Raw genomic sequence first — 10,918 nt, forward strand, 5'->3', positions numbered from 1 at the left:
CATCTTTAATTCCAGCACTCAAGAGGCAGAGGCAGGTGGATCTCCTTGAGTAGGGAACCAGTCTGGTCTACAGAGCAAGGTTCATGAGAGCCAGGGCTACACAGAGAAACCCTGTTTTGGCAAGCAATTTTACCAACTAAGCTATTCGGCAGGCTCCTGAAAACTGGAGTACGGTGGTTCACATCTGTAACACTAGTCCTGGGAGGCTGCAACAACAAGAGGATTGCTGCCCTTTCATGTCTAGCCTTGCTTAATATATTGAGATCACTTAAGCCTGTCTCTACCCTCCCGAAATACAATCTGGAGCTTTTCTCAGTACTTCAATGAGTGTTTGCTTTAGACATATGTATGCCCATGACTAAAGCTCCCTCTCCGCAAGCATTGGAGGCTTTGTCCACTGTTTGTTGTTTCAGAGGCGCCCCCTTTTGTTCTGAGGCCATACTAGTTGGTGTTTACTTCATCCCGTGGCTGTGCCTTCAGGGTATGGAGCATGATGGCAAGGAGATGGTGGTGGAACTGACAGAGGAGGTGACACAGGTACAATCTATGGTCATTTGATTCCATTGCTTCTGGGCCATGAACAGTGAAGGAGAGTACCCTGGCAAGGGCATGTTGAACATTAAAGTAGTTTGCTCTATGTTATATAGGAGGCAGAGAGAGCAAGCTCTGGTTATTTTGAGACAGGATCTTACTCTGTAGCCCAGGCTAACCATCAAGTGATGATAATCTCATCCTCCTAAGTGGTGTATTACAGGCCTTGCCACCTTGACCAACTTAATGCAATAAATGTTATTGAGTTTATCAAGTAAGAAACCATTTAATCTAGGTTTAAGAATGTCTTTGCCAGGCCTTGTGGTTCATGTCTTTAATTTGAGCACCAAGAAGGCAGAGGCAGGTGAATTTGACGCTAGCCTAGTCAACTTTAAGAGTTCTAGGCCAGGCAGAATTACATAGTAAGATGCTATCTCACAACCCCCACCCCCACCCCCAAATACCTCCAATAACAGTACAATAGCAGCAACAACAAAACAAACATAGGTTGAGGAAACACTCAGTTGCTAAGTGTTTGCTGTACAAGCCTGAAGACCTAAGTTGTATCTCATATTTTAAAAGATAAACAAATAAATAAGGTGGGCTGGAGAGATGGTTCAGTGGTTAAGAGTTATTGGATGCTCTTCCAAAGGACCCAGGTCCAATACCCAGCACCCACAAGGCAGCTCACAACTGTCTGTAACTCCAGTTCCAGGGGATCTGATACCCTCACATGGACATAACACCAATGTACATTAAAACAAAAAGTATCCACCCATCTCTTGTGACTACCAAATAAAAATTAATGTGCCCACACTAAGTGAGCCAAAGGTCAGGAACAGCAGGCAGTAAGAACCAACTGTCAATAAACAGAATAGAATGTTAGTTGAATTCTTGTAGACAATAAACCTGGTTCTTCTATTAATAAGACAGAAAGCATTTCCAGTCTGTTTAAAACTCTGTATTTTTCCAATTCCAAAAAGACTCTTTCAGGAGAAGGCCGGAGGTCACTAGGAGAAAGGTAACATGCTCCATTAGACCCTGACTTGTTGTCCGAACAGATTGCCTTAAGCTGTGTTGGGCAAGACAAGGGCAGGCTGAGAAAGGCATCAGGCTGAGCTTGTCATCTGCTGTCCCGGTGGAAGACATTCTAGGACCTATTCGGCACTACACAGGGTACAGCAGTAGTTGTTCAACAACTCAGAAAGCTAAAGAAAAACAAAACAAATCCCCCCAAAAACCACAATACCCCTAAACCAAAAAGCTTACAGGGGCTACCAAGTAACACATGTCCTAATAGTAGTTGGTTTAAAATATTCATTCTGATGCTGGGATTATAGCTCAGTGGTGGATCAGATGTCTAGAATAAAAAAATTCTGAGCATAATCCCCAGTACCTCACAGATACATCAATTTCAACTCATATTACAAACTCATGTGTCATTTGAAGATTCAGTTCATTCCCATGTTTTATTCTCTTAAGGTACCAAAGTACCAGTTTATTAACATACTTTAATGTAGGATAATTTTAATAAAAGCAACAAAGCCTAAGAAAACAAGCTAAAAGTCAATAAAAATCACAACTCAAATCTTAACATTTTTACATGCTACCATTTACTATGAAGTTCAATCACTAACCATAAAGTACACTTGGGCCATATATTTATCTACTTGGAAGACCACAGAACATGAGTAAGTAAGCCTCCCCAGCAGGCTAAGACACAAACTGATCACTGGTGAGTGTATGAATAACAAGGTTCCATAGGTAGAAACATTTCTGAAGATTATTTTACGCTGGCCGTTTCAGGTGTTTACTAGACACTCAAGTATTTCATCACAAAAATTTCATACATGAAGTATTTATACAATTCTGGAATGACAATCAAGAAACACTTTCTGCTAGAGCTGTTCTTAGGAAGCAGTAGCATCATACTCTGCAATGAACTGCCGGAGCTCTGTCACACAGCGCTCACTTATTTCATGTAAATTCTGCCTAAGGGCAAACTGAATGGGCCTTTCTAATGAAGGGTCTTTTTCAACCAGCATTTTCACCACCATTCCAAAGGTCTCACAGTCCTGGTAGTAGGCTTGTTCAATTTCCTTTGTTTTTGACACTATTGCTTTACGGCGATTGGTTACTTGGTCATCAATGAATTCTGTGTCATCTTTTTTGTTTGACACAGGTCTTTGTGACTGATCCATAAGTACTGGGAATCCAACTTCAAACTCAGAAATTTTAGGTAAGTCACTTTCATCTGTCATCTCTGGCTTTTCTACAGTGTGACTGTTTGCAGCTTTAGGAAGTCCCTTTTCATCAAACCTTTTGAGTTTTTTTAACATTTCTGATGAAGGAACAGCTGAAGAACTTTTTGGGTGTGTGTCTCTTGTTGTTTTCAAAGACTGGTGGCCAGACCTCTTTTTACTTCCTTCACTGCGCCGTTTGTAGGAGGAATGAGCATGCTTAGACTTTCTAAGCTCTGAGCCATGGGAAGAATGCAGTTTGCTTTGTTTTGGAGAGTGCCTTCCACTGGATCCAGATCTGCTATGTGGAGAGGTCTTTCCATCTATACCTGATTTTCTGGAAAAACAAGAAGCCCCTTTATGGGGAGACTGTTGTTTTGAATAATGGGAAGAGGAGGAACATTTTCTTCTAAAGTCGTCTTTCTTATCCCCATACTCAGGCTGTCGGCTTGCAGAAAGATCATCTCTTGTTTTCCTCAGGGCAGATTCATCACTGGAGGCATTCTGAGGTACTTCATCATATGATTTGTTAGACCACATCTCGTCTCCTCTATACACGGATCCTGGACGATGACCAAGGATGACTGGGATATGAAGCATGGAAGGTTGGGCTAGCCACAAGTTCACCAAGACAATCCTAGCAGTCCTTTGATGGCCAATGAGATACTAGCTTCAAAATTTACCTGCACACTAGATAGGCTGGACTCCAGGAGACTTGGGCTTCAGTGTAAATTGATGGCTCCAGGTTCCAAGACGCTGGCACGCAGGCTGCCACAGGAACAGTTAAAGGTCTGGTTGGCATGTGCTGCTGAGTAAAAGTTAAGTATAAACTGTCTTGTATTATTTTCTGTAGGAACAATTGATGGGCACCTCTGAAAGGTTAGTGCACACCTCTTATAAAAATTTTTATAAAAATTTTAAAAAGAGGCCAAGAGGATCAATACCTGTCCATACCAATTCTTAAGACAAGTCATTCTGTAAACCTAAGCATCCCCAGTTGGCCTTCTCTCCTCAATATAACTAACATCTCCATCAGAAAGAGGCCAGCTTCCCACCCACAGTCCTCCAGAGTAACACTGTGCTGCTTATTTCAACAAGATCCAGCTGGGAGTAGTAGTGCATACCTTTTAATTCCAGCACTCAGGAGATGGAGGGAGGAGGATCTCTGTGAGTTCAAGGCCAACCTGGTCTACTTAGCAAGTTTCAGGACAGCCAAAGCTACATAGTGATACTGTTTCAAAAAACAAAAGCAATCGAACAAACAAATGAGCAAAATTACTGACTTCCTAACCAATCTTGAGTCACAGAAGCGACCTAGCTCTGTAATCTTTTTGCCTATTAAGCTACTAGAATAATGGCTTTCCACCTTCCTAATGCTGCAATCCTTTAATACAATTCCTCATGTGTGGTGACCCCCAACCATAAAATTATTTTTGTTGCTACCTCATAATTGTAATTTTGGTGTTTATGAATCATTTATGTAAATATCTGTGTGTTCTGATGGTCTTAGGCAACCCCTGCAAAAGCATTATTCAACCCCAAATCTGTTGAAACTCACAGGCTGAGGACCACTGCACTAGAAGGAAGTAAATCTATCACAGAATCAAGATTTTCCTTACTGCAAACCCATTCACCTTTGCTCTCCCAAAAGCAGAACTAATGACATGATTCAAATGTGGCAGGAGATTCCAGGTTCTGTAGGCTCCTCCCCCAATACAGCAGCCTTCTTGAGACCCATCTACCTCTTAGAAAAGCAAAATGCACTTGCTGACCTTACTCCTATTCTAGCCACACCCGTCTCTCCAAATCTGGGACTCTTTGAATTCAAGTCAAATCACAGAATCCTATTATATCACAGAATAGCTACAAAGTGGGCTCTAAATATTTGCAGATGAAAATTGAAGCAAACAAATATGACTCTTTGTTAATATAACTCTTTAATACCTTGAACAGAATCCCGTGAGAAACTTCAAGAACCTGAACTAGAATATCTGAGAATAAGGCAGGAGAGCACACAGTCCTTCTCTGGTATCTGCTCTAGGACTTCCCAGAAGTGCCAGAATTTGTGGGTGTGCAAGTCCATTCTGGGCAAGGACAGTGTTTACTGTCTCCTATATCCCTCAGTCTTCTCTCCAACCCCTCTGGTTTCTGTGTAGGCTTGCTGTCCTGTAATTCAGAGGTCCATGCACCTCTGCATCCCGAGGTGGGGACTGAAGGCTTGTGGCACCACCACCAGGCTGTTTTAGTCATCTCTTACACATGCTTGCTATACAAGCAACCACAGTAAGCCTGACTACAAAGTACACATGATCAAAATACCAGGCAAACAATGCCCAGAGAACTGGAGAGGCTAAGGATCTGTGGAGCGGTAGGAAGCTATCAAAGGGTGTGTGCACTTACACAGAGCCTCATTTCTCTGGATTCAGTGTAGTGCTTAGCATATGGAAAAAAAAATCAAATTTACTTCTTGGAACTGCCTGGATTTTTCTGGCGGGACTGAAGGTAGAACTCAGGACCACCATACATGATAGATAAACACCATACTACGAGCTACACTCTCTAGCCCACAATTGAACTGTATTGTTTCCCCTCATCCACTGTTGAACTTGCAGATATGCAATCCATGGATATGGACCTGACTATGTACCTGAAACAAGTTCTTCACAAGATTTTCATGACCCTGGAAGTTTAGAACTACGTATAATCTGCATGTAAATGCTTAACTGTGTCTCAGACTAGGTATAGCTAAAGTGAAAATTAAATAATGCTCACTGCCTATTCTCTTTTGTTAATCTCTCTTTTTCGATGCTTGAGCATCTCCCTAGAGCAAAATTCCCATCAAACTGCTCAAAACCTTCCTTACTAAACTAGATCCGATGACACAAGCCTGTAACCCCAGCAGCTGAGTGGTGAAGGACTAGGATTTCAAGGCCATCCTTTGCCAGCCAGTGAGTGATGCACAAAACCATCTCAAAACAAAACAACACTCCCTACTACAATAAATAAATAAACAAATAAATAAATACAACAAAATAAAACCTACATTTGTGGTTTTATTCAGTGAAGAGTATGCATGGTGAAATAGTAAACTAACTAACTTTACTAGTGCTGGGAACTGAAGCCAGGACTTTGTTCACTCTAAATACACTTTACTACAGAGGCAGGACCTTTGGCCTCAATCCACATAACTAAGGCTTTGAACTTGCAATCTTCCTGCCTTGGTCTATCAAGTAACTAAAGGTCTGTGCCATCGGGCTTTGGCTTGGTAAATGCTAAGACACCATCATGTCTGGCTGTCAAACTAACATTTTCACTTATAGCACAAACTCTTGAGCCAGAATGATCAAGTTAAATCTTAGCTCAACAAACCATTAGCTGCTTGATCTCAGGTAAGTCATTTGCCTTTCTTTGTATCACCTGTACAATGGGAATAATAACCATATATCACAATTCAGAATAGTTCCTAGCACACAGTAGGCTCCATGAAAATGTTACTTCTATTACTAAGATTAGACTCGGTTCATAGACCACCTTTTTTTCTTTTTGTTTCTGCTCCTTGAGTGTTTTTCTCATATACTCCTCCTCCTGAAATGACTAAGGTAATGCCATCCTGTTTTAAATATATTTTGTCTTTCCTCTTTCCCCAACCCAATGTCTGCCTTGCCAACCCATTTTTAGGTTACATTTAAAATTACGCCCTGCCAGGAATGAAAGCTTACTTTGATCCATTTAACTCTGATGTAAATTAAGGTCTTTGAGGTTTTTGGCTTTTTTTCCTTTAAAAACTCCATCCCTGAGTCAAGGCAGCAAGAGATATTTTCAGAGGCACAAGCCTACTTTTGGTCTTGCCACCAATAAAAAGGACTTAAAATTATTGTCTTAATTGGCTTAATCAGCACGGTTGTCAGTAACTATCTTATATGGATCACTACACTCCCATCTGTTAAGATTTCTGAGTCCAAAGTATCCACCAAGAAGATACAAATTGTCTTTGATGATCAATCCACTCCAAACCCAGGTTAACTGTGTCAGGTTTATTTGTCTGTAACCTAATCTGGACTATTTGGTAGAGTGGTTGCTGACTGCTTCTACCATCAGCAGTGTATAAACTGGGCATGGTGGCACACACCTTTTATATCAGGGAAATCTCTCTTTTGCACAAGTCCAGATTTCTGAGTCAGGGGCTGGAAGTCAAAAAAGGGAAACTCTAGTCCCAGTGTCACTTCAAGAGTTTCTTTTTCTCCCTTCTCCATTTCCTGTTACTCAATTCAGAAATCCAGGGAAATCAGGAGTCCAAGAGTTATTCTTGGACAGCCTGGACTATACAAATAAAACAAGCCAGGCATGGTAGCATTTAATCTCCACAGGCATGTGGATTTCTATGCATTGTTGGCCATCCTGGTCTGAATTATTGGACAGTCAAGACTACACAGAGAACCCTGTCCCAATCCCCCATCCCAATAAACAAAAAAACAAAACCCCAAACCCAAATTAAGTGTTCAGGGTGAGGCTGACCTGGGCTCCCAATCTGGTCACCTTTTGTCATCCTTGAGCTTCGTTACTTCCCACTTATCAGTCCACACTAATAGCTAAAGGATTGTTGGATTAGATGTCAAACTGTGTCCACAGACAGGTAAAAAGTTTACTGATACTAATAGCATTACTAACAGTCACATCTTTTGTTTGTTTGTTTGGTTGGTTTTTTTTTTTTTTTTTGGTTTGTTTTTGAAGACAGGGTTTCTCTGTGTAGCCGTGGCTGTCCTGGAACTTACTGTGTAGACCAGGCTGGCCCCAAACTCAGAAATCCGCCTGCCTCTGCCTCCCAAGTACTGGGACTAAAGGCGTGAGCCACCACTGCCCCGCTAACAGTCACATCTTACAGAATGCTGGCTACAGTGTGATTAGTATTTATAACGCCAGAAGGAAAGGAAAAAAAAAAGGGTGTGTGTGTGTGTGTGTCTGAACAGGCCCAGACGGAGTACGGTTTTCCTATTAGGTTTATGGACGATATACCCAGGTATATACCGTGGACTTGGGTCGGGACACATCCTGTTTATAAAACAGCAGTGACAAAAATAAATAAAACTTCATTGGCACGTGCAGTCAGTACCTAAAGATGAGAGGAAAACTCTTTATTGGCCCCTCCTGGTGTGACGTTGGGGCCACTCCAAGGACGGACCAATGGGCTTCCGTGGGGAGGACCCAACGGCGACAGTTGAGAGCCTGTTAAGGCTCACACTTTCTCTTCTCAACCAAAGTTAGGGGTTTGCCCCTTGTCCAGTTAAAGGTCCCTAGTTAGAAACATCGTCTCTCTCTTAAAACACACACACACGCTCTCCTTGGCACACGATTTCTGAGTCGTGAGTATGGGAATGAAAAGAGCTAAGCTCTAGGTCTGCCCCAATGTCACTTTGGAGTCTAAAGTTCCGTTATCCGCATTTCCCATTATAAATTCTCTGCCTTGGGACAGGAAGGTTCTAGCCGACGTGGCGGGCACCCCTAGCCCGAAAGTGAGTGGGAACAAGACCCTCTTCTCCGTCACCACGCCAGGGGCGAGTGCTCTGACTCAGACCCCGACGCGGGCGAGAACTAGAGACCCGCGGTGGCGTGGGGTTTCATCTCGGAAGAGAAGGGGAACTGTCAAGCTGCCGTCCGCAGCCCGGCAGGGACGCGCCCAGGCCGGGGTGAGGAGGCCCGCGAGCCTGGGCCCACTCCGCCAGCGCGGCTCGGGGAGCGGGTTCAGTTCCGTCTCCCGCGCCGCACTCCCAAGCCAAGCGCCCTGCCGTCCCATTACCACCCCACACCGTGCCGAAGCTCACCTCGCCACTAGTCCTGGGACCCACTCGGCCACCGCCACCCGCCAGGACCCCGCGGCAGGCTTCACTTCCGGAAATAACCTAGGCCTACGGGCCGACCGAGATCAGCTCCCGCAACCATAGAGGAGAGACCGCTTTATGCTCTCGACCCCGCGCGACCTCCCCGCTGCCTAGAGCGGCTGCTCAAGGGACCGGCGGGGGGCATGCGCACCAACGCGACCCCGCCCCTTCCTCTTCTTCGTCTAATCCAAGCATAGAATCACCGCCCCGGGGTCGGGAGGTTCTCGTGTTTCGTTTAGCTTTATTCTGCCATCAACGTCTCTCACATTGCCCCGTTTGCACCGTAATAAATCTTAACTTCACATTTATGAAGAAAAACCACAGAAACAGTGCTTAAAGTTTCATTTATAGGGTCGAGATTTGGGATAAAATGGCGTTATCACGTTTACTCAGCAGCTACCCACCTTGATCTGGATCTGTTGAGAATTCAATTGTTTTCAGTCTTATGACATTGTGAGACCAGGCTAGGCAGGCGGATCTCTGAGTTTGAGGCCAGTCTAGTTAGTCTACAGAGTGAATTCCAAGACAGCCAAAGCTACATAGTGAAACTTAAAAAACTAAGAAAAAAAAAAGTTCCTGTTTCTCAGATCTGATGTAAACTACAATCCCACTCACGTGGTGTACCCTACTTACCCTAGTTCCTTCCCTTTCACTATATCTTTATAAAAACGAATTAACAGCCAACTCTGTAAACGCTTTATCTCTCTATAAGCCAACGGGCTGCTCTCTCAAAACCGAATTTAGGATGAGATAGCCAGTTGGCCAAGGTGTACCCCCACAATACAGCTTGCTTTAATTGGACAACCATGGATTTGGTCTTCTCAAAAGTTTAACAGCTTTACGTTGTTGGAGATGGGGCTGGGAATGAAGCCCGGCTGGTCCACTGCTTGACTAACTGACATACTAGGTGTACTGAATTTGATCCTAGTAGCATATAAACGAACTGGGCTTGGTGGCACACCTGTAATCCCAGAACGAGGCAGGGAGTAGGCAAGAAGATTAGAAGTTGAAGGCTGTCTGGCATGGTAGCACTTTAACTCCAGTGTTTGGGAGGCAGAGGCAGGATCTCTGTGAGTTCGAAGCCAGCCTGGCCTACAAAGTGAGTCCAAGACTGCAAGGGCTCTGTTGTATAGAGGAGCTCTGTTTTGAAAAAGAAAAAAAAAAGTTCAAGACTATCCCTTAGCTATAGAGTGAGTTTGAGATCAACCATCTCTAAATGAATAAATAAGAGTGTTCCTTTCAAATTGCTAAAGAGTAAAAATTATCTGTACCAGCAGAATTTACTTTCTATAAAGTAATCTAGTAAATTAATTTTTCCCTCATTGTGATAGGAGATACATAACAGAATTTACCATTTAAGTTCTTTTTTTTTCTTTATTAAGACACAGTTTTTGTAGTTCAGGTTAGTTCTGAATTCAAGATCCTCTCAAATAAACCCCCCAGATGGTTGGATTGTAGGTGTGTCCTATCATACTCCCCCTGTTTGTTTGTTTGTAGACAGGATTTCTCTGTGTATCCCTGGCTGTCTTGGAACTCAATCTAAGACCAAACTGAACTTGAATTCACAGAGATCAACCTGCCTCTGTATCTCAAGCAAGAAGGTAGATATACATAGTATTTAGTACAATAAAAGTTATATTTTATTATGCTGAGGTTAATCACACAAGGTTCACACTCTAAAATTCCTAACTATGGTCCTAAGCCTATCTTCCCAAGGCTGCTCACCTGTGTGTTGTATTTTAGCTGAAGATCAGGTCTAGTCTCTAATGGAAGTCTCTGAGGGTCAGCATCCTGGGGGAGACTTTCGAGCTGCAGTGCGGGTAGAGGTGGCATCACTCCAGGTGTGGAGGGAGAGAGAGAGAGAGAGAGAGAGAGAGAGAGAGAGAGAGAGAGAGAGAGAGAGAGGCAGAGAGAGACAGACAGAGAAAATAATTTACTAAGGTCTGTGACTCTAGAGAACCCTCACTAATGCACTCTGTCAAAATAAAGAAGTAAAATATATATCGAAATATGAGAGGATCTAATCTAACAATGGCTAACTGGGACCAGAAAGTCTAAGAATCTAGTAGTTGCTCAGGATCACGAGGCTAGATGTCTCAGTTGGTCTTTAGGAAATAGGACTCCAGTGCCAGTGAAGGAATGGATGTGTTACCAAGGCAAGAGCAAGCCAGTGAAGGAATGGATGTGCTACCAAGGCAAGAGCAAGCCAGTGAAGGAATGGATTTGCTACCAAGGCAAGAGCAAGCCGGTGAAGGAATGGATGTGCTACCA

At 43.3% G+C, this 10,918-nt stretch overlaps 1 protein-coding gene and 1 pseudogene across 4 annotated transcripts in view; both read right to left on the reverse strand.

Annotated features, from left to right (window-relative positions):
- The window catches only part of Bfar (bifunctional apoptosis regulator), a 36,350-nt gene extending 27,193 nt beyond the window's left edge, over nucleotides 1–9,157 (reverse strand). The window contains exon 1 of one of the 3 annotated variants that reach the window (XM_028778370.1): nucleotides 9,052–9,157. The gene's annotated coding sequence lies outside the window, so the exon portion shown is untranslated. Of the gene's footprint in view, nucleotides 1–3,454; nucleotides 3,529–8,590; nucleotides 8,715–9,051 lie in introns of those variants that run through there. The other 2 variants (XM_028778368.1, XM_028778369.1) reach the window with 2 other exon arrangements.
- On the reverse strand, nucleotides 1,478–8,802 carry LOC114630252 (annotated as a pseudogene). The gene is made up of 2 exons (XR_003712800.1): nucleotides 8,591–8,802; nucleotides 1,478–3,576 (listed from the first exon to the last, which is right to left on the reverse strand). The product of XR_003712800.1 is annotated as a periphilin-1 pseudogene (transcript).
- Nucleotides 9,158–10,918: the final 1,761 nt, after the last annotated feature.

Source organism: Grammomys surdaster, unplaced genomic scaffold, assembly GCF_004785775.1.
Source record: "Grammomys surdaster isolate TR1022 unplaced genomic scaffold, NIH_TR_1.0 334, whole genome shotgun sequence".
NCBI classification, from domain to species: domain Eukaryota; kingdom Metazoa; phylum Chordata; class Mammalia; order Rodentia; family Muridae; genus Grammomys; species Grammomys surdaster.